General features: G+C 40.0%; 1 long non-coding RNA gene across 1 annotated transcript in view; it reads left to right on the forward strand.

The window, feature by feature from the left end:
- Positions 1-2074: 2074 nt before the first annotated feature.
- LOC132216397 (uncharacterized) overlaps positions 2075-27125 on the forward strand; it is a 410625-nt gene continuing 385574 nt past the window's right edge. The window contains exon 1 of the long non-coding RNA XR_009448745.1: positions 2075-2187. This is a non-coding gene — a long non-coding RNA (uncharacterized LOC132216397). The remainder of the gene's footprint in view (positions 2188-27125) is intronic.

Genomic DNA, 27125 nt, shown 5'->3' on the forward strand with positions numbered 1-27125 from the left:
GGGGGAGGGACTGTGGGAGGTTGGCTGGCCGGGAGAGGGACTGTGGGAGGTTGGCTGCCAGTCCCAAGGAGGGAGCCCGCCCATGGTCCCCCTGGGAAAGGGGCCGCATCCACTGCCACCCACCCCTGGTTCCCAGACCCTGTCCCAACCCGGCCCAAAGGCCCCGGCTGGGTCAGGAGAGGAGGTGACGCCCACCATTGGCGCCCCACCACCATGTGGTTCCCTGCCTGCCCCCTCCTCCTTCCCTCTCTGCTGCACCGCCACTGTAGCGGGCGGGCAGGCCCCCAGGGAAGGGGGAAAGAGGAGCAAGACAAACCCTTTTGTCAAGGGCTGACTTTCAATAGATCACAGCTAGGGAGCTGCTCTGCTACATATGAAACCCCAACCCAAAAGCAGGTCTCTATGAATGGTTTAGCACCAGGGGCCGATGGGGGCCGGCTGGCCGGGGGGAGAGGCCATGGGAGGTAGGCTGTGGGAGCACACTGACTATCAGAGGGCAGTTCCTGCATAGAGCATCTGTCCCCTGGTGGCCAGTGCACATCATAGCAACTGGTTGTTCCTCTGTTCAGTCATTTTGCATATTAGCCTTCCCCCTGAAACCTCTCATCTGCAAAAGAAAGTAATCATGGTCCCTAGACCTAAATGTAAAATAGAAATATAGAAGCCCTAGAAGATGACATAGGAAAAAATCTGGATTATTTTGGATATGGGAATAACATTTAGAGACAATACCAAAGGCACAATCCATGAAAGAAATGCTTGCTAAGATAGATTTCATTAATATTAAAAATGTCTGCTCTACAACAGACACTGACTGAAAAGACACGCTGCAGACTGGAGAAAAAACATGCAAAATATATATCTGATAAAAGACTGTTATTTGAAATATGTGCAGAACTCTTAAATTTCAGCAGTAAAATGCCAAAACCGGTTTGGCTCAGTGGATAGAGCATCGGCCTGCGGACTGAAAGGTCCCAGGTTCGATTCTGGTCAAGGGCATGTACCTGGGTTGCGGGCACATCCCCAGTAGGAGATGTGCTGGAGGCAGCTGATCGATGTTTCTCTCTCATCGATGTTTCTAACTCTCTATCTCTCTCCCTTCCTCTCTGTAAAAAATCAATAAAATATATTAAAAAAAAATTCAGCAGTAAGAAAATGAACAACTCGATTTGAACAGGGACAAAAGACATCTCACTAAAGAAAAGATACAGGTAACAAACAGTGAGATGCCACTCTGCAACTATTAGAATGGCAATACCCAGAACACTGACAGCACCAAATGCTGGTGAGGATTTGGAGCAACTGGAATTCTCATTCATTGTGGATAGGACTGTAGTTCTGAAAATAGTTCTGAGACAGTTGTATTTTAAGTGGAGCTTATGATTCTAAATTATTTTTATAAGTAAACTAGTGGCCCAGTGCATGAAATTCATGCACAGGTGGGGTCCCTCAGCCCCCACATAGTGGTATGGCTATTTGGAAGACAGTTTGGTGGTATATTTGATAGATATTATACTAATAATTTTGCAATTGTTTTTTTAAATTTATCTTTGAATTACAGTTGATATAATATTATATTAATTTCAGGTTTACAGCATACTCATTAGACATTTATAAGCCTAATCTAGTACCTATCTAACATCATGCATACTTATTACAATATCATTGCCTATAATCCCTATGCTATACTTTACATCACCTTGACTATTTTTTTAAATATATTTTTATTTACTCCAGAGGGGAAGGGAGAGGGAGAGAGAAACATCAATGATGAGAGACAATCACCTAATTGGCTGCCTCCCACACACTCCCTACTGGGGGTTGAGCCCACAACCCAGACATGTGCCCTTACTGAGAATCCAACCATAACCTCCTGGTTCATAGGTCGAGGCTCAACCACTGAGCAACACCAGCTGGGCATCCCCTTGACTATTTTTATAACTGATAATTTGTACTTCTTAATCCCTTTCACCTTTTTTACTCATCCCTCCAACTCCCCCGCCCCCAATCTGGCAACCTTCAATTTGTTCTCTGTATCTACAAGTTTGTATCTTTTTAAAAGTTTGCATCTAGCCCTGACCGGTTTGGCTCAGTGGATAGAGCGTCAGCCTGTGGGCTGAAAGGTCCCAGGTTCGATTCAGGTCAAGGGCATGTACCTTGGTTGCGGGCACATCCCCAGTGGGGGGTGTGCAGGAGGCAGCTGATCAATGTTTCTCTCTCATCAATGTTTCTAACTCTCTATCTCTGTTCCTTCCTCTCTGTAAAAAAGCAATAAATATGTGTGTGTGTGTGTGTGTGTGTGTGTGTGTGTGTATATATATATATATATATATATATATATATATATATATATATATAAAAGTTTGCATCTAAGTGAAATCATATGGCATTTATTTTTCTCTGTCTGACTAGTTTCACAACATACCATCCATATTGTCACAGATGTTAAGATTCCATTATTTTTTATGGCTGAGTAGTGTTCCATTGTATAGGGTGTCCCCCCAAAATGTATACACACACTTTGAATTATTATAAAGGAAATGTTTATTAAAAGACATTTCATTTTCAAAGTTGAGATATCAGCTGTTACAATGGGAATACATTTTTTTAGGGGACACTAACACTTCTTTATTTTCATCTGTTGATGGACACTTATGTCGATTCCATATCTTGGCTACTGTAAATAATGCTGCAGAGAAGATAGGGGTCCATATAGCTCTTGAAATTAGTGTTTTGGATTTTTTAAAAATTAATACCCACACAGAATTGCTGGGTCATATGGTTGTTCTATTTTTAATTTTTTTGTGGAACCTTCAAACTGCTTTCCATAATTGCTGCACCAATTTGCAATCCCACTAATAAGGAATGAGAGTTCCCTTTCTCCACATCCTTGCCAACACTTGTTTGTTGATTTATTGGTGATAGCCATTCTGACAGGTATGAAGTGATATCTCATTTTGGTTTTACATTGCATTTCTCTGATGATTACTGATGTTGAACATCTTTTCATATGTCTATTGACTATCTGTTTGTGCTCTTTAGAGAAATATCTGTTCAGGTCCTCTGCACATATTTTAAATTTGATTGTTTGTTTTACTAATGTCAAGTTGTATTATCAACTTCCTACAAATTTTGGACATTAATCCCTTATCAGATATATCATTGGCAAATACCTTCTTTCATTTAGTTGATTGTATTTTCATTTTGTTGATGGTTTCCTTTGCTGTGCAAAAACTTTTTAGATTGATATAGTCCCATATGTTCATTTTGCTTTTGTTGTCTTTTCCCTAGGGGACATATCCATTGCTCTATTTTCTTATAGTTTTATGGTTTCAGGTTGTACCATTTAAGTCTCTAATTTGCTTTGAGTTTATTTGTTGTATATGATGTAGGGAAGTGGTACAATTGTGTTTTCATTAAAAATATCTTATATGTATATTTTCAAGAGTAAATGTGCTCATCATCAGCTTTAACATAAAAAATTCCTTTGCAAATGCTATCTAAAATTTGTGTCTTCCTGAACAACTCAAATTAAGCATGAATTAAAGTAGTGTTTGAAAAAAGCTCCTGAATAATCTTATACCAGGCTAATTAATAAACTAATAAATAAATTAAGAGCACGTGGGTCCTTTGGGCTTCCTCACACTAACTTAATTCATGCAGCATTTTCACTATTGGAGAGCTTTTGAATAGGAACTACACATTTATTTTAGAAGAAGCTTGAAGACCATAATGAAATAAGTATTGACTCACTTTCTCTCTGAATACTTGAAGCATAACAGATTGTCCTGTGAAGTAAAAGAAGTTATAATGATTATGAAATATAGACTACAATTTCTGACTCTAAATTGCTTAGAAACTTCATTTTTCATGCCATTGATCCACTGGTACATTATAAAGCTGAAAAAGTATGCTCAAAAAGGGTAAAAAAATTAATGCTAGCGCATCTACCTAACTGAACTGACAGTTTGTTTTGTGCTTCTAGAAATTTGGGTTATACAGTTTTTGAGAGCTGTAAGAGATTTGGTACCTAGACTCTTATCACCACTTTTCTCTGGTGATTAAACTTACATTGTGTGTAAAACTGAACTGACTTCCACTGGAAAAAGAAACTAGCATTAATTAAGCCATATTGAACCCTTTCTACTGCTTGGGCACATTCTTGTGATAATTGATCAATTTTTTTAAAGAAGTGTAATTAGCCAGTCAGTGTGGCTCAGTGGTTGAGCCGTTGACCTATGAACCCGGAGGTCTCAGTTCGATTCCCTGTCAACATGCTCAGGTTGCAGGCTCATTCCCCAGTGCAGGGCATGCAGGAGGCAGCCAATCGATGATTCTCCCTCATCATTGATGTTTCTATCTCTTTCCCTTTCTCTCTGAAATCAATAAAATATTATATATATATATATATATATATATATATATATTTTTAAAGTATCAACTTAAGAACATAGTATATTAAAGTAAAAAGTCATTTTGCATTTATAATATCTTTATTATTATTATATTGTCTGTACGTTCATTCTGTATAAGATCCCACATCTAAAGAGGTTTCCTAAAAAAAAAATGCTACTAATAATAAATGATAAAATCAATAAATGCTCTGTCAATTTAGTAAATATTTTAGTCACTCAAAAAGCGAACAATCACATTCATTACTTGTTGTCTCTGTGTATTTTCTGTTTCGCTGTTCAGTGTCTTTACCTAAAGAACATAGAATCTGCAAGCCTCCAGTGACCACTAAGCTACCGAGCTTTCAAATGTGACTATATGAGCCCAGTGAGATTTGGAATAGGATAAACACCGTATTCTTTTTAAAGCACATTTTCACAGTGGAAAATATCGATTACAGTACATGGCTTTCAAGATGCATATAATATGCCATTTTAAAAGATGGAGGTCTTTAGAGCAGAGATAAGTGGAAGTTTCAAGAATATAGTGCGAGTACAGAGAAAATGCCAGCTGTTTCTAAAACTTTAAAAAAAAATGTTTTCATTTATTTCAGAGAGGAAGGGAGAGGGAGAGAGAAATAGAAATATCAATGATGAGGTGCCTCCTGCACCTCCCCTCCTGGGGACTGAACCCACAGCCCAGGCATGTGCCTGGCTGGAAATTGAATTATAACCTCCTGGTTTATAGGCTGATGTTCAACCCCTGAGCCACACCAGCTGGACTAAAACTTCTTTTTTAAGAAACTAGGTAATCATGGATTTGTATGTAAGAACGATTAGGTTGGACTCCTTGAGGCATCCAGTTGGGGTATATTTAGGCTGCAATTACCTACATGCCCTTCTTTTCCCAAAGGCTTTGAAAGAAAAGATGATGTCCAGGTAGGACCTTGGGAATAGTTTCCTAAGTTATCTTTTTCAGCTACCTTGAGGACCTGAGCTATAGGAACAACTAATAGCAACTTTTATCTAGGGACCTGGGATTCTGCCAGAGGAAAGAGACACGTGAACATTCATCTCAAAAGAATATGAAGAACAGTTGTTAATATCAAAAGACTGGGCTAGCATAGTGGAAGAGAGGAATTGGCAGATGGGGGCAGGCTCCCCACTTCTTCCATCCAGTCCCCAACATTAGCTTGCTTCCCATCACCACTACCACCAGCAGGAAAACTCTTGCCTGTGATTGGGGAATGTAGGTGATCCAAAGGAAACTATTGTTTACAAAAATTGGTATGCCTGTCTTGTGTTCCCAAATGGATGGGAAGGTCCTTAAAGCATACTATTTGCCAGGTCCATTAGTAAGTATATCTAGTATGAATTTATCTCATATGGGATTAGAATACTGTTACCGCCTCACTTTTCTAATGAGAGGTGAATAACAAACAGAATCCTAATTCCATATGGTTGGTGTTGATAATGAGGTTAATTCATTTGGCAACCATCTTAGAGTATTTAAGAGGTGGGGTAGGTCTGTGTAGTTCTATAGCTCATGCTCCCGACCTCCTTCTATGCACTCTGTGTCTGGGTTCACTCTGTTCCCAGCATAGTAGTCTGTACACAACAGTGGCTCAACGAATCTCTGTTGCTCTGGCGGAAAACAAACAGTATATTTTTATGCATTCCCTAAAAATATATTCAGACATTGAATGAGGCGCTGTTCTAGGCACAAATTAGTTGTTAATAGCATAGGTATAGCCCCGTGTGAGTATGCACAGCAGTATATGAATAGCATTCTTCTAGAGAAGAGGAGATGATAAACAAAGGCAGCAAGTGAGTTTCTCGTACTGTGGTCACCGTGGGAAGATGCCTCGCTCTGCCTGGAGAGTGGGCCTGTTCCAGAGAAAAGGCAACGAGGACCTGGATCCTGGAGAATGAACAAGAGATGCTGAGGAGGGTGGCCGGGTGGCAGCATGCTAGGGAGAGGCAACCTCACAGAGAGAGGCAAACAGGTGTGTCAGAGACAGGAGAAATCAAGCAATTGCACTGATCATTTAACTTGTCTTTGAAAATCTTACCAGAGACAGATGGATGTTAGGATTCTGGAATTTCAAAAAAGGAGAAACCTGCTTTATAAATGCAGTAACCCCCTGGCTGTGGGGAAAGGAAACACTGGAGAGAGGCTGACAAGCCTCAGGAAGCTGCTGCCGGTCAGGGGACAGCGGCTGGGAATGTGCAGGAGGCCGGGCATTCTCCCTCTTTGTATGGGGTTGGCAACTGAAAACTGGGCTTTTTAAGGTAGGATGGTCTCAAAGGAGGGGACACAGGGCCTCTGATGATTCAACATGAAATGAGTCTTCATTTCGGGGAACCACATAGAAAGTTATTGGAGAGGTGAGCAGTATATTTTAAAATAATTTCCCTGAAGTGCTCAATTATATGTTTCTTACTAACAACATCTGTTAGTGGGAAAATAAAGATCAAGTTGCCAGTCTCTCTAATGTATGCTTAAGTGATGAATAAACAGATTAAGGCATTTCATAAAATCATGTTGCATTTGGCGGTGACATTGTGTGCGTAGGATTAATCCAGTAGGGCAGAAACGAAGAAATTGTGCTTTTCAGTTTTTACTATTTTTACACCATTTTCTGTAGTTCTACAGGTGTTTGGAAGAAGAAGCCTTAGAATCAGAGGGATTGCATGCATGAACAATTCTTTAATACCTCCTGTTTTCTCAATTATAAAACAAGAATAACAAAAAATATCTCTCCCATGCTTTTGAGGGGATTAAATAAACTAGTACAGGGAGGCATGTATTCCATCCTCACATACAGTGGTGGTTTAACAAATGCCCGTTTTCTTCTTTCTATCTACTATTGACCTGTTTTCAAGGTAAGTAAAATATAACTCCCATCATAATGTAAATTATTCAGCCATGCCCAGTAGGCACTCAATATATATTTGATGCTTCGTGAAATCAATTGTACGGTTTTCTTTCTTTCCCCCACCCTGTTGTCAGAAGGGCTTAAATTTTCAGAAGGAAATCTTTACCTAATTGGCTTCTCCAACATTCTGGCTAAGATGAGAGGAAGTGCTGATGTTTTGATTATACGCGGATTAGTATGGGGAAAAGTGTCTGATGAAAACAAACCCAAATGCAGCAGGCATCTTATGAGTCCATGCAGGAGTCATCACTCTGTGAGAAGAATTCAAGGGTGGCATCTGAATGAAGAGGAAGTGGTATGCAAGGCCCCAGGGGAGAGGTAACTGCTCTGGCTGCTTTGAAAAGGAGGACACTCCCAAATGACAGGACTCAGTCTTTTAGCCAGACTCATTTTTATTTTACTCTAGAATGAGTAACAAATATATCATTATGGCCCAGAATTCACAAAGCACAGAAGGTTACACAGGGAAAAATTCGCCTCCTAACTCTACACCAGCTAACCAGTTTCCCTGCCTAGAGGCGACCACTGCTATTGATTTCTTGAGAATCCTTCAGAGGAAATTAAACACCTACAAGCAAACATAATTCTTCTTTTTTTTTCTGGTTTTGTTTTATTTTTTTACAAATGGTAGTATGCTAGGCGCACACTCTGCACCTTTAATTCTTTATTGAAAAATTTAACTTGAAGATCAATGTATATTGATGCAGAAATGACTTCCGGATTTGTAACTGGGGAAGGATGCAGACTCTAAAACCCGTGCCACTACCTGGGCACCTCTGGCTTCCTGTTTCAGGAGTGTGGCATCATCGAATCCTCACAGGTTCCTCTCACATTGCTAAGAACACACATTCATTCATTGGGTCATTTATTCATTGGTTTAATCTACCCCAAGGAGAAGTAATAAGAAAGGCATGTAGCCTGCCCAGTTTGCTTCAGTGGTTGAGTGTCGACCTATGAACCAGGAGGTCACGGTTAGATTCCTAGTCATGGCACATGCCCGGGTTGCAGACTAGATTCCCCAGAAGGGGGCTTGCAGGAGGCAGCCAATCAATGATTCCCTCTTTTCATTGATGTTTCTACCTCTTTCCCTCCCCCTTCCTCTCTGAAATCAATAAAAAATAATTTTAAAAAGAAAAGAGTAGAAACCATATTAAGGCTCCAACACTCTTTGGGGGGCCACCATGAAGAACACATCTATATGTAAACTGTCCAATTTATCTGGAAAAAAATTCCCTGATGTAAAGGACATCATGTATTCAGGTATTTGAGGAAGGAATTTTGCGGTTATAGTCCTCTGTTAAGCCATCGAGTTACTGGGGAACAAGAAATCTTTCCCTCCTAGACACAGGACAGTTCCAGATGCTGATAGATTCTGCTCTTCACACAGTCATGGAGAGGCTGGGCCCTACCAGCTTGCATTCTTAGGGAAGAGGAAGTCCCAGGTGGACGCCTGGCCATGCAGTGCTGTCAGGGAGAGTTAGAGTTGTGGAGCCCTCACAGCAAGCAAACCCTGGAAGGAGAGCTTCAGAGATTTTATTAAATGTTTAAGGAACCATCCTTCTAAGTGGAATGTTGAAAACGGGCATGTTTCAAAACTATGTGCAGGTAAAAACAAACCCAATTGGTCACTGACATAGGGCATGTTGACCCTGATATTCAGTCTAGACAATATCCATTAAATTCCTACTGTGCACCTGTTTCGGTGCAAGGTTTTGGGAATATAGAACTCTCATACTGAGAATCAAATAAGGAATAGCATGAAAAAATCAGTCTCCATCAGAGTAAACAAGCAGCGTGTAGGGGTCTATGGGAGATTAAGAGGCTAATACTTTACTCATCCTGAAAAGGCAGGAGGACCAAGGAGAAGTCCCTAAGGAAAATGAACGATGCCTTTAATAAAGAGTAGGGGTTTAAGTAAAAAAAAAAAAAAAAATAAGATGAATTCTGGAAAGAGAATGCAAAAGAACAAAACTTCTGAGACCGACAGAGCATTCGGTTTTTGGATAAGTCCAAGTAGTTCTTAATGAATGAGATTCAGGTTGAGCAATATTGGGGAAAATAGAGATTAGAGTTATTGGGGTTGCCAGGGGCCTTGCACAAACCATGAAGAGTGGGAGGCCACCTTGATTGGAACACTATGGTATGAAAGCTACAGGAATTCTCCTTCAAGTTGTTGATATGCAAAAACATTAAAAGTGAGTTATTGACTTGAAACTACAGCAACAACAACAATGATAGCACCAACAGCGAATCATGATAAGTGCTGGGAAGGAGGGACACCCCCTACCCCTACTCCAGGCAACCAATCATCTGTTGTTCTTCTGTCTAAAAGCATGGGGTATGTGTGATTGTGTGTGTGCATTCTAGATTTCACATTTAAGAGAGATTATATGGCACTTGTCATTCTCTGACTTATGTCACTTAGCATAATGCCCTGAAGGCCCATTTCATGTTGTCAGAAATAACAAGAGTTCATTCTTTTTTATGGCATAGTAATATTCCCTTGTGTACATGTCCCATTTTTTCTTAATCTATTTGTGTATCGGTGGAAACTAGTCTTTTGATAGGAGCCTTTAAACTATTTACATTTCAAGAAATTATTGACAGGATGCAAGCTGGGTGGGGGAAAAGTCAATGAAAAAACAATGGCTTCTGCCTGTACTTCTGTCTGTTGGAAAGCTGCTCCTCCAGCCCTCACTTGGAAGCCAGACAAAGCAGTTCCTCCCTGTACATCCCTGGTGCCTTTCTAGCTGCTGCCCCAAAGCTGGAGCTCAGAACAAATGAGTCTGTCAGTGAGTAAATCCATGCACCAGCCCCTTAAAGGGAACCTGAGACTCCAGCAAGCAGCTCTCTCTGTCACTCAACCACAATCCCTGCCCGTTTTCACAGCCAGACATTATGGGGATTTCTCTTCCTGGCACTGGGACCCTGGGCTGAGGAGTGTCAGCACGGATATCCTCCCACCCCACATCTTAACTGCCATATGCGAGTGTGGGGCCTGCCCTTCAGCCTCTCCAGCCTTCCTACCAGTGTCAGTGTGGCTTCTTCTGCACATCCTTAACTATGCAGGACTTCTGCTCAGCTAGTCTTCAGGCTGTTCTCAGGGGGATTGTTCTGTACTTTAGCTGTAATTTTGATGTAGTGCTGGGCCGGGGGCGGGCGGGGGGGGGGGGGTGAGCACAGCATTTCTCTCCTCTGCCATCTTGATGAAAGTTCTTCCTTGCAATGTATTTGTGGAAAAATCACATCTTTTGTCCTTTAGTTTTGTTTTGAGATTTTCTGATTACATCCTATGGTATCGTTTCACATGTTCCCCTGTCCCTTGTTTATCCTATAAACTAACCTTTTTAAAAAGTGCACTGTCCAGACCCCTCCCTAAAAATATATATATTCTGTAAGAGTGGGACTTCCTTACTTAGTTCTTAATCCCTTTACCTTTTTATCCCATCTCTCCAGCCCCACTTGATCTGGCAGTCATCAGCTAGTTCTCTGTATCTAGGAGTTTGTTTCTATTTTGTGTTCATTTGTTTATTAGATTCCGCATATAAGTGAATTACATGGTACTTGTCTTTCTTTGTCTGTGTTGTCAGTTAGCATAATATCCTCTAGGTTCATCCAGGTTGTGATAAGTGGTAAGATTTCATTCTTTTTATGGCCCAATAGTATTCCATTGTATATATGTAGCACATTTTCTTTATCCATTTGTCCACTAATGGATACTTAAGTTGCTTCCATATCTTGGCTATCGTAAATAATGCCACAGTAAATATGGGAGTGCATATAACTTTTTGAATTATTTCTTTATTTTCTTCTGCTAAATACCCACATGTGAAATTGCTGGGTCTTATGGTAGTTTTATTTTTAAATGTTTGGCAAAATTCCAGACTGGCTGCCCCAGTTACAGTCCCACCAACAGTACACAAGGGTTCCAGCACTTATTTCCTGATTTTTTTTAATAATAGTCATTCCAACAGGTGTGAAGTGATATCTCATGGTGGTTTTGAGTCACAGTTCCCTAATGATTACTGGTGTTGAACTTCTATGCATGTACCTGTTGGCCATCTGCATGTCTTTGGAAAAATGTCTATTCAGATTTTCTGACAAGTTTTAATGAATTTGTTTGGAATATTTTGCTATTAAGTTATATTAGTTATTTACATATTTTAGATATGTGTCCCTTATCAGATAGGTGATTTGCAATTTTTTTCTCCAATTCAGTAGATTATCTTTTTATTTTTTAATTTAAATTGTTTAAAGTATTACATAAGTCTCCATTTCCCCTCATTGACCTCTCCCCAGCCACTCCCACCCCCCAGCACTTGCCCTGACCCTCATACTATCTGAGTCCATTGGTTATGCTCATATGCATGATCTTATATGCATAGAAGATCTTTGGTTAATCTCTTACCCACACCACCCCCTCCCCTGCCTTCCCTCTTAGGTTGGACAGCCTGTTTGATGCTTCTATGACTCTGACTCTATTTTTGTTCATCAGTTTCTCTTGTTCATTATATTCCACAAAGGAGTAAGATTATGTAATATTTATCTTTCTCCAACTGGCTTATTTTGCTTTGCATAATGCTCTCCAGGTCCATCCATGCTGTTGCAAGTGGTAAGAGTGCCTTCTTTTTTTTCCGCATCATAGTATTTCATTGTGTAGATGTACCATAGTTTTTAATCCACTCATCTGCTGATGGGCATTTAGGCTGTTTCCAGATCTTAGCTATTGTAAATTGAGCTGCTATGAACATAGAGGTGCATATATCCTCTCTGATTGATGTTTCTGTTTCTTGGGATAGATTCCTAGAAATGGGATCACTGGGTCAAATGGGAGTTCCATTTTTAATTTTTTAAAGAAACTCCATACTGTTCTCCACAGTGGCTGTACCAGTCTGCATTCCCACCAGCAGTGCACAAGGGTTCCTTTCTCTCCACATCCTCTCCAGCACTTGTCTTTGGTGATTTGTTGATGATAGCCATTCTGACAGGTGTGAGATGGTACCTCATTGTCGTTTTGATTTGCATAAGTTGTCTTTTCATTTTGTTGATGGTTTTCTTTGCTGTGTAGAAGGTTTTTGGTTTGATATTGTTTCATTTGTTTAGTTTCGGTTGTGGTGTCAGATTCAAGAAAATTATTACCAAGAACGACTTCAAAGAATTTACCCCAATGTTTTCCTCTACGAACTTTATGATTTCAGGTTTTACATTCAACTATGTCATTCATTTTGAGTTAATTTTTGTGTATGGTGTATGATAGTTCATTTTCATTCTTTTGCATGTAGATATTCCAATTTTGTTCAACACCATTAATTAAAGACATAGCCCTTTCTCCGTTGTGTTTTTTTGGCTCCTTTGTCATGAATTAATTGACCATATTCTGTTCTGTTTAATGTTAATACCACACTGCTTTAATTACTATCACTTTGAAATATAGGCTGACATCAGGGAGTATAATAGGATTTGAAATCAGGGGGACACTGATGTCCTCCAGCCTTGTTCTTCCTTCTCAAGATTGCTTTGGCTACTTGTGGTCTTTTAGAGTTCCATGTTCATTTTCAGATTGCGCTATTTCTGTGAAAAAAAAAAATGCCATTGGGATTTTGATAGGAATTGCATTGAACATGTGTGTATATTACTTTGGGTAGTATGGGCATTTTACCAGTTATAATTTTTCCAGTCTATAAAGTGAAATCTTCCCAAAATAAAGTCTAATTTCCTGGATATGCTGCTTAATATTAATTTACCCCTAGAATTTTACACTGTTTTTGCCTCTTCTGGGATCACTTCTTTCAAATGTTTCTTCCTGTATTGAGGACAGGGGCTATGACTGATTTATTTTTTTATATTTCCATCTCAAGGCATATTGGACTGGTCCATGACTGCAGAATATATAAAAGTATAGATAGTTAGATAGATAGATAGATAGATAGATAGATAGATATCTACATATTTAGATTTTGTTTTTAAGTGGGTATGAGAAAGGGTAAGTGCACTTGAGGGAAAAAAGCTCATTATGAGAAAGAAAACAAAAAGAATATACAGTTGGATCCAAACGAAAACATTGGAACAGACTGTGGACAAGAGGAATTGGGCATTTATATTTGCCTTTAATTATCAGGAAACAAATAAGTTCTGGTGTTAAAATTGCTCAGTACTCAGCAAACACTCATTCTATGACACTATGATATTCACTGCTTCAAAAGGGTGGCCTTTTCTCCCTCATAGGCTGCTGCCTCTTGTTGTTCAGATAAGTTCCAGTTATTCTTTTGCAAGGAGCTCAATAAACTTTCTAGATTATAAGTGTATACTGTGAGACAGAGCAAGAACGCGGTATTAGGGGAGGATGCGAAGATGAATCTTAGTTTCTTTTCTCAATAAGCTTTTGATGAAATGATAGAGTTTACAATAGGGATAATATTTTCTATTTCAGATTTGCTTTGTATATCATTTTATAAAGCAAGAAAAATAATACTTCTGTTTTTTAAATGTCTATCTGGAGCTCCAGTACATAAAAAGTTTTGGTTTTCTGTCAGTTTTAGGAACAAATCATTTAAAAAATACTGAAATCAAGGAGTTTGATGGACAGAGTGAGTAGGAACATTGGGGAAAATGGTATTATTTTCACAAAAGACTGATGATCACAGACTCAGAAGAAATTAATTGAGAAGGTCTACCTTAACTTTTTTTTTTCCTAAAGAGATTCAAGCCTGAATAAGCCAGAAATTGCTTACAAAGCTCTTCAAACTAATATGTAGTCCTGGCACCCAGATTGTTCATGCTGTTCCAAGTGCTATCATAGTTCACTCTTCCCCATGGCTGGTATTCATGTTTCAGCTCATTTCTTACCATTATAAATAATTCATTAGATACTATATGTAACTCACAGTCTTCTCTAAAGATTGGAGGTTACAGGCATGCCCATGCGACATGGTTCCAGCTATTTGTGAATGTTGATATTTTAGTGCCAAGGATATGGTGTAGTTAATTATTAGAAGCATATTAATTAGCTGTTTTTCATTAGGCAGTACTGCAAGCAAGATTAGCAACAAAATGTTAACTGGTGGAAGATCTTTTTTATTGCATATCTCATAAAATAAAACCAAACAAAATTTGGTACACATTCATAATCTCTGTGGCATTAATTAATTCTGTTATTCACTAATGAACTCTAATATAAATAAATTAACTTATGCATAACGGATATTGGATCATGAAGAGATATTTATTGTGTTTAACTTTTTGCCTGGTCCCTGGAATTTGGAACTGGAGCAAACATTGGCTGTTACCTTGTCCAATCTGTGCATTTAAGAATGACATAGCTGAAGCCCAGATTTGAGATGGAAAGTCACTTGCTCAAGGTTCTATACTAATATATAAAGAGCTAGGGTCCATCACGACCTCAACGTCCAGACAGACAGCCGAACACCAGGTAGGGTCCCAGCTGGCATGGCAGAAGTCAGTCCTGGGTCCCGGCTGCCCGCAGCGGGGTGGTGGGAGGGAGCTGTGGGAATGGAGCCATGCTGCCATTGGACTGGCCTTTGGGTCCCTCCCCTGCCCACAGGCTCTGGGGAACCAGAGCCATGCTGCCATCAGACTGGCCTCTGGGTCCCTCCCCCTGCCTGCAGGCTCTGGGGAACCAGAGCCATGCTGCGATCTGGGAATCTTGATCCCTCCCCCTCCTGCAGGCTCCGGAGAACCGGAACCATGCTGTGATTGGACTGGCCCCTTGGTCCCTCCCCGCAGGCCCACAGGCCCGGGAACCAGAGCTATGCTGTGATGGGACTGGACCCTACTCAAGGGGTCCCAGATTGTGAGAGCATGCAGGCTGGGCTGAGAGACCCCCTCGAGTGCATGAATTTTTGTGCACCGGGCCTCTAGTTTGTAAATATTTGGGAAGGCAGATAAATAAAACAAAATAAAAACAAAGAAACACTTAGCTGTGGCCCTCTTTCCTAGGTTCACATAGAATTATGCTGCTGTAATGGTAGAGGGAATGCCCATTAGGAAGGAAACCCATAACTGCATGGATTGGAGTTCCCACTGGGGAACATGATTGCAATCCATGCTTAGGTCAGCAATGCCTTGCATTCACTCAGGCTTTCCTGGAACCTGAGAAAGAGGCTTCTGTGAGAGTTCTCTGCTGGTTAATGTGGTAACCAGGATGGAGACAGCCTTTTCTCCATTTTATAATCCACAAAAAGGCAAGGAGTGGATAGTTGGTGCTAATGGGGTCAAAAACTGGCAGGAGATCAAGCTCCTTGTTTCCACTCCTGAAACTAATATTGAATTTATCTTGAGTTGGGCCTTTCATATGCCTTGTCTCATTTGCTCCTTATAACTAATCTGCCAGGTATGTAAGAGCATTCCCACCATTCTCCTGAGAACAAAACTGACAGACAAAATGTTTATCAATGGACACACGACTGGCGACACGTGGAGCCAGGGTGTGACATTAGTTCTCCTGACTCAAGGGCCATCGTGCCATTTGATAGGTTATTTGACCTGAGTTCCTGGTAGGATTATTTCTTAATATAGGGCTGACAACATTTTCCTGGATTAAGGAGCCATTTTCTACCTCTCTTTCTCCCTCTATAGTTTTGAAAAGATTTTGAACCCTCTCCTACAAGTCCATCTACTCATTATTCCTCTCCCCCACCCCCAGCCAAGCTGAGTTATTCACTTTCCTACAAATTTGGGGCCTGAGGAAAAAAATGAGAGCAGAAAAGAAATCAACTTCTTTAAAATAGCTACTGTTTTATCCAGTGTAGATATTTATTTTCACCCAGCACGCACAGTTGTATTTCAAAGAAGACACTACAGCCTACACATTATAGATGAGGAAACAGATTTCATATGGTGACTTCACAGGTGACCCACAGCTGCCGAAAAGGCCAGAGAGGAGATATGAACAGGGTTCCCGGCTACACAGGCAATGCTGTTCCTCTGTGCCAGGTTCGCAGCAGCATTAGAAACCAAGTCTTTTCCTCACCTGATCGTGAGCTGCAAGATGTTTTGGAGAGAGAGAGAGAGAGAGAGAGAGAGAGAGAGAGAGAGAGAGAGAGAGAGAGAGAGAGAGAGAAAAGGAAAGGAAAGGAAAGGAAAGGAAAGGAAAGGAAAGGAAAGGAAAGGAAAGGAAAGGAAAGGAAAGGAAAGGAAAGGAAAGGAAAGGAAAGGAAAGGAAAGGAAAGGAAAGGAAGTAGAGAGAGGAAGGGACTTTAATGCTTTCAGAGGGGAATAATAATTCATAGAAATAAATGGAAGGAAACTAAAATATATTTTCTGTCTTGAAGAAAAGGCCTTATAGGGTTCGGTTTCATTCTAGTTTCTAAGCTATTTTAGCTGCAGTATTTTAAAATGAGAATGGCAAATTTAAAATTACAGACTTCCAACACTGGTTTGATGGGGTGATATTACAGGACTGCCCATTTAAAACACATTTCTGTTGTTGAGGCATAAAAGCTGACTAGTGACTCAATCTGAAGGGTTTACATTTATAAAGACATAAAACATTTCATCAAAAGCATCCCACACAGAGGAGGGCTGGGCTGCCTCTGGGCCGAGCACATCTTTGCCTGGCCCTCTCTGCCAGATCATTGACCAAGGTCACAGTGTGCTTGAATTCCCGTTTGGACAGCTCTTTGACTGGCATACTTAAAAGTATCATATCATTATCACTAATGTCCTGTGATGTTTAAATAGCTAGAATCATACTGACAGCTAGTTTGAAACATGATACAGTTCCTATTTATTATAAAAACAGCCCCTTAGTTTGTAAAATCTGTTCAACTCTATATAGCACATTTATATACCTTATCTCATTTACTATCTTAAGAATCCTGTGAAGTGGGCACCTTCAGTCCAGTGGCCCTCTACTGTGGGCAATTTTGCTTACACTTTCCCCATCCCAGGTGACATTTGGCAATGCTAGGAGACATTATTGCTTATTGCAACTTTTTTACAGTAAACAGGATAGTTCTCACCCCACCCCCCAAATTCCAGTACGTAGTGTCAAAGTCCTTCTGTTTTAATCCATTTTTTAAAATGATTGAGCTGAGTACCAGAGAATCTAAATTAATTGGCTAAGGTTGCAAAGTGGGTCATCATGTGCTTTCTGTCTTGAGACAAGAAGCCAGAAATTTCCACTTACTTATGTGTAACGGCCATAGTCACGAGGGCCCCATGTTTTATGGGTGCTTGAGGACTCAGTCACACTATAAACATTTTATATTAAAGGAGAATGTCCCTGTTGCAAAAGCAAGGAGGAACTAACTACCTAGGGGGTATTAGGGGGCCGGTCTCTGCGTTGAGCTATTCCAGGACCCAGGACAAGGGTTGCCAGGTGACAATCAAGGCAGAGGTAGAAAGTCTACTCACCAAATAAAAACTGAGTTAGATGAGGGGAGAAGAGGAGAAAAAAGAGGTGTCTGTGGTGCTAGCAGAGAGGATTCCTGAGGACATTCATGAGGATGAAGAAAGAACAGCCTGGAGCGATTCTTTGATTCAAGTTCAAGTGCCCTGTGGGTGTTAAGTGATGCCTGCAGGTGCCGTTTGGGGTGTGCAAAGAGCAGCCTCACTGATTAGACTCACCAGTGAGTTTAAGGCTCACAATAGACGCTCCTGGAAAGCTGGGAACTCTGACCCACTGCCAGAGATGCTAACTCATTAGCTGGGGGGGGGGGGGGGGGCACTGGGAGGGCTGGAAACTGTACCTTAGCACACCTTTCTTACAGATTCTGATTCTGAGGGTCAGAATAAATCAAACACCAAAGATGGTCAAACTTGAAACACACAGAGGGTATGCCTTGATGCCCCCCCTCTAGAGTCTGGCCCAGTGTTCTGAAACATGGGCAATTCACTATTTGGCTTTCTAACCTTAATCATCTGAAACTCCTTTTATAGACATTGCAGAAGACACTCAGGTATATAGAAATTGTTTTATTATTTTTAGTTAGTTGGAAACAATGTCCCCCCTTTTCTGTCAGGAAGCAGGCACTTAAAGTGGAGAACGTCAGGTTGGAATGTTCTTAGTGCATATTGTTTTATCCCCTCAAACATCTAAGAGTAGCTGGATAAATATTATGGGTGTGGGATAAGGGATGAAGATGGCCTAGGCCAGTGGTCGGCAAACTCATTAGTCAACAGAGCCAAATATCAACAGTACGATTGAAATTTCTTTTGAGAGCCACATTTTTTAAACTTAAACTAGGTAGGTACATTGTTATTAGCTTAATTAGGGTACTCCTAAGGCTTAGGAAGAGCCACACTCAAGAGGCCAAAGAGCCGCATGTGGCTCGCGAGCCGCAGTTTGCCGACCACGGGTAGGAGGATCAAGGTAAGCTCTCTGGCCATTAGGTACCACCTTCAGCCTTTGTGATCAAATTTATAGCCTCTTTATTGTTTTACTACTTTCCCTCAAGCTTTGTTTAGATTGCTCATTAATACATACACAAATCTTGCTTAGATTTCTTTCTAATGAAACTAACTCTTTTTTTGACCTGTCAATTCTTCACACATTTATTGTTTCTTTGTCTAAAACATATAACACATTGGCTGGTTCATCTTTTCTTTGACTATCATTTATGATTTTCCCATGTGCACATATTAATTGCTTTTTCTCCGGTTGATCTGGTCTGTGTCAATTTTATTATTAGTCCAGCCTATAAGAACTAAAAAACAAAAAATTAGGAGGGGGGAAACAAAGTTTCCCAACTTTACCCAACGTTGATTCAACTTGCTAATAAACATAAGAACTAATGGGGGAAAAAGTGACATGGTGTATAACATATTTGTTTTTAAACAAATGATTGAAAACTAGTATTTGGTAAGCCTAAAAAGTAGAAAAAAAATTGGGTGAGGATACAGGATTTCTAGGTTTTTGTCAATCCAAAGGTGGTGAGTGGCCAATTGACTCCATCCATGGAGTCTCAGTTTATGAATATATAAATGTGTGTCCTGAGGTTTATCACAGTGTCAGACATGTGCTTTGTCATGTATAATCCTTCACTGTCTGCTTGGACTGCCTGCCTCCTTTTGTCTCCATTTCACATTTAGAAAAACCTTTCTTTGATTAAGATTTAGTCAGTCATCAATCTTTCATAAAGGTTTCTCAGGTCATGCATTGTCTTCCTTGGTACACGTGTTTTCCACCTCTCCTACTCATCAATAGCATAGTGTATTCCTCTCTCATGCCACTTATTTTATTGTGCTGTGATGATCTGCTTGCTTGGAGCTTTATCATACCAGGGCCCACAAAGGGTCTACTATTGTGTATTTTTACCTCTGTGTCCCAGCGGGCAGGACAGAGTCCAGCACACAGTAAGTGCTCAGCATCAATTCTTTTTGGTGTAAATGAATGTGCATCGTACAATTCTCAGGCAGCACTAGAAATGATCTCAGCCTTACCTTTCTCTGAGCAGTCTTCTACCAATGCAGTCTGAGGGGAGCACAGAGGGCATCCCTAAGCACCACCTTCACCTACCTCATACTTTTCCCCTGGCATTTCCCTGCATGCCCTTTGCGGGTTACCTGTGGAATGCAGTAGGTGCTCCTACATGAGCAAGTTGGAAATGCAGGGGAATTAATTACCATGTGGCCATCTTTAACTAAACCAAGAATATTTGTTCCATTCTTTAGTCCTCCAAACGCCTGGTTCTGAGATGGAGTTCATGAGGCTTCTCAGAATGCCCAGGCAAGTTTGAAAACACAAGTCACCTACCACCGTGGCCATTCATCTTTGTATTGATTTTTCCTTTTTTTTCTTCAGTTCTCCTCTTCTATTTTCCCAGATTATTTCCCAAATAAGATATTTGTATTCAAGCTTTTCCTCGGGCTCTTTTGTTGATTGAAGCAGAAATAAACCAAGGTTCACAAAACAAATGTCAATGATAATATTGAAATGCTCAAGGAAATGTGGAACTATGTGATAATATAATCAGAACTGTTTCTAAGAAAATGAGAAGGATAATACTAAAGATCTATTTCACAAAGTTTAATGTATACCAAGATATAGCAGATTATACTTCCCTATAATTGACCAAAAGTTATTTTCAGTCATACTTGCCCTTATTGAACCTTGTTATTCCCCCATCAAGAGGTGGGTCTGTGTTGTTGACTCTGGTTGCACCTTTGTGGCTACCTTGATGAATAGAGCATACAGGAAGTGATTATGTGACAATGTGGAGGTTATATTAGAAGAGGGGATACACATTCCATCTGGCTCTCTGTTGGGACACATACTGTGGAGACTTCACTTTCTATATATAAAAGCCTAATATGCAAAGTGTCCCCTCGGGAGTTCAACTGGGAGAGTGGGAGTTTGATCACTTGCTATGATGTGAGCTGACCACCAGGGGGCAGCATGGGATGAAGGAAGGCCCTGGCTGGCAGCTGGCAGCCTCTAGGGACCCTACTGGTGCACTAATTTTGTGCATTGGACCTCTAGTGTTTATATAAGAAATCTACCCACTCTAAGGCTTCCATGCTAGAGAGATTCTGCAAAGAAATGAAAGAGAGTGAGGGAGAGAAAAAGAAGGAGAGAGAATGAGAGAGAGAGAGAGAGAGAGAGAGAGAGAGAGAGAGATATGCTGGAGGAGCCACAGTTATTTGAGCTCCCAGCTGCTGACATCTCCAAGCACTGGTCCCAGACATGGAATGTAAGATAAGAAGCTTTTTAAATGACACCTGCCCCAGTCACATTCTAAATACAAACTTATCAAAGACTCTGTCCCAGCATCTTATAGTCGAGACACTTGCAAATGCTAAGAGAGAATGAATGATTGTTGTTTTAATCTATGAATTTGGGGTAATTTTTAAATACAGAACATATGACTTGAACACTGTGTGACTTTTTAAAAAATTCTTTAACTTCCTTTTACATGGTCTTATCTCATGAATATAGTAAGCAAATATTGGTTGATTATCTCAAATTATGGCAAGAAAACAAATATTCCATCCTTGTCCTTTTTGAACACATTCAGTATCCTTCCCTGTTAGCCATTGTGGTAGATGACATCACCACACAAGGATTTTATGTCATGTGGAAGAATAAAACAAAATAAAATGAAGATAACCCCAGCTAATCCTACTTACTCGGATATTTAATTTGCAAATCATGAAATTTAGATTTTGTAGAAGCAGCTATAATTATGTGTTTAACCTTGATGAACTCACTGCTACTGTTTCTACCTTGAAATGTATTTGGAAACATTCTCTTTCTTTATAAGAAAAAACGCATATGGAAATCTGTAATTCTGTAATCCTCAAGTACAGTGAGAATGCATTATAAGTACATTAAAAACAATCCCCCACATTCTTTGCTATCCCTCTCATCAAGAGGTTGTCTATTTCAGTGGTCACCAACCGGTGGTCCGTGTGGTCCAAAAGGTTGGTGGTGACAGCTGGTCTATTTTACTTCTCCATCCTTTGAATTTTGACTTGGTGATATGACCGGAATCTGCCAATGTAACATTAGTAAATGTGATTTCTGGAGAAGTTGGGAATACTCTGTCTTGGAGCTTGCCCATTATTAATTCTGGGAACCCTTTAAAGACCAGATGGAGATGCTCCAGTTCCCCTCCTGCCAGGTGAGAAACCACAGCAAGGCCTGATCATCCATCGAGGTCATTCCCATAGTCCCATCAGAAGCCTGTATATTTAAGGACGACCATGCTGGGCCACCCAGCCCGGATGAGCTGGCCCAGAGTTAGAAAAACTGTCTGGTCAAGTCACAGAATTTGAACCAATAATTAATGTTTATGGTGTCAAACCATTAAGTTTGGGGTGGCTTATTATGTAAAAATAGCTGATTGTTACAGTGTCTTCAGTATGAATCACATGAAAATAGGTGCTTCCTGTTCACCTTGCCCACTCTCCTGTTCTGAAGTATAACACTGCCAGGGAAAGTCTGTTTCCTTTTTGATGTTCTTTCCTGGAAACCACTTTCATGCTGTAATTACAGGCATGATGGCAGTGCTCGATTCTCAAGTGAGCCAAGCTGCCGAACCTAAATTCACTTGACCAGCTGGGTCAGTGGAAATAAATGGCTTTCTTTGACCAGACTTGGCTTGGCTCCCTTAATAGTATCATTTTATATCCCTGGTTCAAGGACACAATTTTGCTGGGCTGGGGCACATTACTGATAAACATGCCATGAAGAAATAGCTGGCTGGTACAGCAGATGCAATTTTCTTTTCCACACAAGAGATTCCAAAAAGTGTTCTTCTTCTGTGTTTGCCTGAAGGTCAAACCTCATTAAAGGTTAACATAATGGTTTGGGGAAGTTTGACTGGGAAGGAAACTGCTAAAATTCTACGTTTTACAAAGCAGCACATTTGGAACAGAATAACTTATTCATAGTCAGTGTGATCACTCATCTTCTGGGAGTGAAATTGCTTTCTCCCATTCTTAAACTGATGCCCAGAAAACTAGGCATATGTTCCATTCTGATTGGCGTGCTAGGGGAAACACCTCATTTTTTAATGGATTTTTCAGTTTCAATCAGTCGAGTTGCAGGATAATGTTAAAAAAATCATACACCTTCAAACTTTTCAGGTGTCACATTTTATCAAACACCCCATGATAGATCATTTACAACCATCACCTTCACGATAAACTGTCATGTTGCTCACTGACAGGATACAGTTAACATCGCACTTCCGGCTGAGTAACCTGGCACCTTTTTACTTAAAAATAATAAAGGGCTCACCAGGTGTATTTTCCCACACATGTTTTATTTCATAGCCCTTCCCGGCTTCCACTCCGCATTATTCTCTCGCTGACATTTCGCATGTCATATGGTGACTTTCCTCGGGGAAAGTAAATCAGATTTCTGCCCGGAGTGCAAACTGACTAATAATAATCATCACCATAAAAGAGTGTGTTGTGTTTGGGACCAAAAGTGCTATCTGGTTGTTATGGCAACCGGGATTTGCAAAGGGATGCCTGGTTGTGAGGGGCAGGCACCAGCGTCCCCAAACCTATTCTTCATGCAAGCTTCTCCCAACAGAATAATTTCCAGCCCTTCCTAAAAATGGATGCAGAGTGACAGATTGTCAGCTCCTGTAACTAATCGCACTCAGGAAAGGAACCACCTTTTCATCAGAGAATTTGGCCTTTTCCCTTTTCTCTGGACTAATTTTGACAAAGAGAGAGAGAGGCTGAGTGCATGGCCCTGTATTGTTAAGGCCACTTGTGAGCGATGGTAATTGATATCACAGAGCTGGTGGATGCACCTGGTATCATATCACTTCCTCTACCTCCTGCTTTTTACTTCTCTCCATCCTTTCATATCATGACTTTCTCACCTGGACAACATCTGTCCATCATAAATATTCATATCCAATCTTGTGTGACATTTTACTACAGCTATGCTCATCAAGATATGTCAACCATTTGTTTACATACCAGTCACTCCAGGAGACTAAGAAGTCTACAAGCACAGATTCTGATTCATCTCCTTTTCACCAGGTTCTGGAGCTTGCCACACACCTCCTGGTTGTCTATGTAATGAACTGAGTCGCATGTGACAGCATCATTAATGTACTCTTGATATTCATGGCACATGTGCACTAGAGTGTTCTGTGTAGATTAAGGAGATTATAACACAGTGCAGAATATACCATCAGTAATAAATTGGATTTTGTATTTGGGAGGAACTGAATTTGACAAAACTTATACATATATAACACCTTGGTTAAGCTAATTGACCACTCTAAAACCCAGTTTTTCATACATGGAAAATGAGAATTAAAAACTCATTCTGGCTGTTATTTGAAGATGATATAATGCAGTTAATTACAATAATGTTGATTTAATTCATCTATGATAAAGCCTCTACTTACATTTGGTATTCAATGTTATTTTAGCTCTTTGACTCAATGTGGTAAAGCTCAGACCATTTCTCTTTGAGTCCATAATGTTCCATCCTTATCAGTTGATACTAACCAATAATCATCACTGAATTTTTAAATGATTGGCTCATGTATCTTGCATCCGAAAGACAGATATTAAACATAAAGTCTATTGGAGATATATTACTCCATTCCTTTTCCATTAAGAAGAAAACACTGCCTCTATAAAACCACAATTAGGTTTAAAACATTAAAAATATAATATTTTGTTTCAAAAGAAATGGTGGAAATAATCTTTTTGTTGAAAAATAAGTGCCGGTGTTACATGAGTCTTAGGTACCAAGTAAGTGATAAGTGATGCGGGCACACAGAGGGATCTGTCTGAGAATGAGATCAAGTTATTCTACCTAGAAACTCAGATCCATTGTTTATTGGTAAGTTAGAAGAATATGTGTTCTTTTTTTCTACTTTAATACTTCAGTCTATTTTATGTAAATACATGTATATTTTCAATTTTGTGTGTATTATGATGCTTTACCATCTATAAAAATATTTCTGGCTCAGGAGAGACTATCATTATCAGAGGTAGGAAAGGACCAGCCTAGAACATCTTTGATGAGGACACTAACCAAGGCAGAGTTTCTTTTGCTCTACACACCCTAGGAGGCAATGTCCTTCTGCCTTCATAATCCCAGGGCCAGGTACCAGGCAACCAGTGACCACTTACAGACCAGAGCCCACTGAAATTGTTCAAACTAGCCAACATAAACTGTGCCCCTTACCCTCTCGTTTCTCTCCTATAGAAACCCCAAGAAAGGCTCTGGTCTATAGCTTTCTCCCCACTGTAAAGCTGTCTGCTTGCTGACCCCCAAGTGTCTTTCCCATGTGGTCCTGCAGGATATAGTTCGCCTCCTGTTTATGGGACCTGTGAGTGTAATAAACGTGCCCTCCCGAGCCTCTCCTCTGTTTCCTTATTGCCACACCTGAATGACCATCTCAGAACATTCCCCTTCGCAGTGAGTCCTCTGACTTCCTGTCTTTCCTGTGGTTAACTCCACAACTTAAGATTTCTACCTACCCCCTCTGCCATAGCATCTTCCCCCCTCTACTTGAATTCACTGTTAAATTTCTGCCTCCAAACTTCAGTCCCTCTGCCTTGGACACAACCTCTCACTTTGGTTTGCTTGAAATTTAAAAAAAAAATAGTATAGAGTAGACAGTGTATTTGCTGTCTGTTTGTAGATTTCATCCTAGTTAATCCATACACCTCCAACCCACCTAACTCTTTCTTCCTCAGTTCTCCCACCTACATAGAATACCCCTCCCTTGTGCAGAATTCTAATACACAGCAATTAGCTAATACAGTGTAATATGTTTGTTATATCTAAATCCCTATTGTACAATAAACTCCTTCATAGCAGAAACACCAGAGTAGCACAGTGCTTTGTACTCCATGGAAAATACTGAGTATATTTTATATTAATTTATGTTCAATTACTTGGATCACAGTGAAACTGTAGGTTTTATAAAATTTGGAAAGCATAGTCAAATTTTCCCAGTAAAATAGTTCCTCCCACCATTATTTTATCTGTAACACATTGCCTTCAGTCATTATATACTTATTTCACAAGTTTACATAATTAGAAATTTTGCAAGCATACTAGTTTACTTACTGTTTTCACTTAATGCCATCATTCCAACATTTGCCTTGGTTTTTCCATTTTTCACAATTTTTTTCAATGCTTCTTACCCTCCCTGATCAAAGTAATATAATTCAATTCTTACTTTTCTTATTTTGGAAAGTATATTTCGTTGATACTGCTCTGCAAAAACTTATTTTCTTCCTTGGATGATATCCTTAGGAAAAGTTGCAGAAAGCAATATTACTAGTCTAATGGATCTGCATATTTTTCATATGTCATAATAAACATTTCTAATCTTTCCAAAGGAGATGAAACCAGCTTATATAGATGCCAGTAACAAACATGAACTTCTTTCTCCCCATCCAAGCTCACGTTGGCTGCCATGACTATTTTTTTCTAATATGATAGTGATTTCAATCCTGATTAATTTCACTAAGTACTAATAGGTCACATTCTCTTCAAATCCACTAGTATGCATAGAGTACCTACAGTATACTAGTAGCAAGGCATTATGCTAATCATTGAGAAGACACAGAACAATAAAACATTACTCCCACCCTGTAAGTTATCTGATTCTAGTGATCAAAATTCTAATTCATCACAAAGATACTCTGAAGGAGGCAGGCAATACCAGGAGAAGAGTGAAAAAGATTCCACAATGACACGCCTGTATCTATTGGAAAGGTTTATTGCTTAATGTAGTCCCCTTGATTTAAACTGTCTGTTGAGGGCTTTCCTGCATCCCTAGCAAATATTTACATTTTCGTACATAGCACCTGCTTCACACCCCGTCTTCCTCATCTACTGGGCCGCTTTGTCCTCACTTGGACTGAACTTAGTAACTCACCTGGCAGCTCCCTCACCCTCACACTCAAGGATTTAAATGGGCTACCCTTTCTCAACAGCCCCCATGTTACCATCTCATGTCTTAAGCAACAGAAAGGAATTATTCTTCACCAGGTGTTTATTATTTTTTCTTCCTTGTCAACTTCTAGAAATAATTTTCTGAAATTGGGGGTGTGGTAAGTTGTAGTATTATTAGCTGCTGTCTAGCAACTACTTACTATCATTTATTATCCATCCCACTGTATGCAGTCTAGTCAGCCACTATAGCATATCCCACACAAAGGCTATTTAGGGGACACAGATGTTTCCTTTTAGGCCATTAACCATTGTTCTAAGCAGATTATTAGACTGGCTGGACCCCAAAACAGGACAAAATGAGAACTCCCCAAGTGAAATGCTTCAAATATGAACCCGCACACAGCGTGGTCCTGGAACCAATTTTTGTCTTCTTGATTTTTT

Source organism: Myotis daubentonii, chromosome 15 (genome assembly GCF_963259705.1).
Source record: "Myotis daubentonii chromosome 15, mMyoDau2.1, whole genome shotgun sequence".
In the NCBI taxonomy this organism is placed as follows: domain Eukaryota; kingdom Metazoa; phylum Chordata; class Mammalia; order Chiroptera; family Vespertilionidae; genus Myotis; species Myotis daubentonii.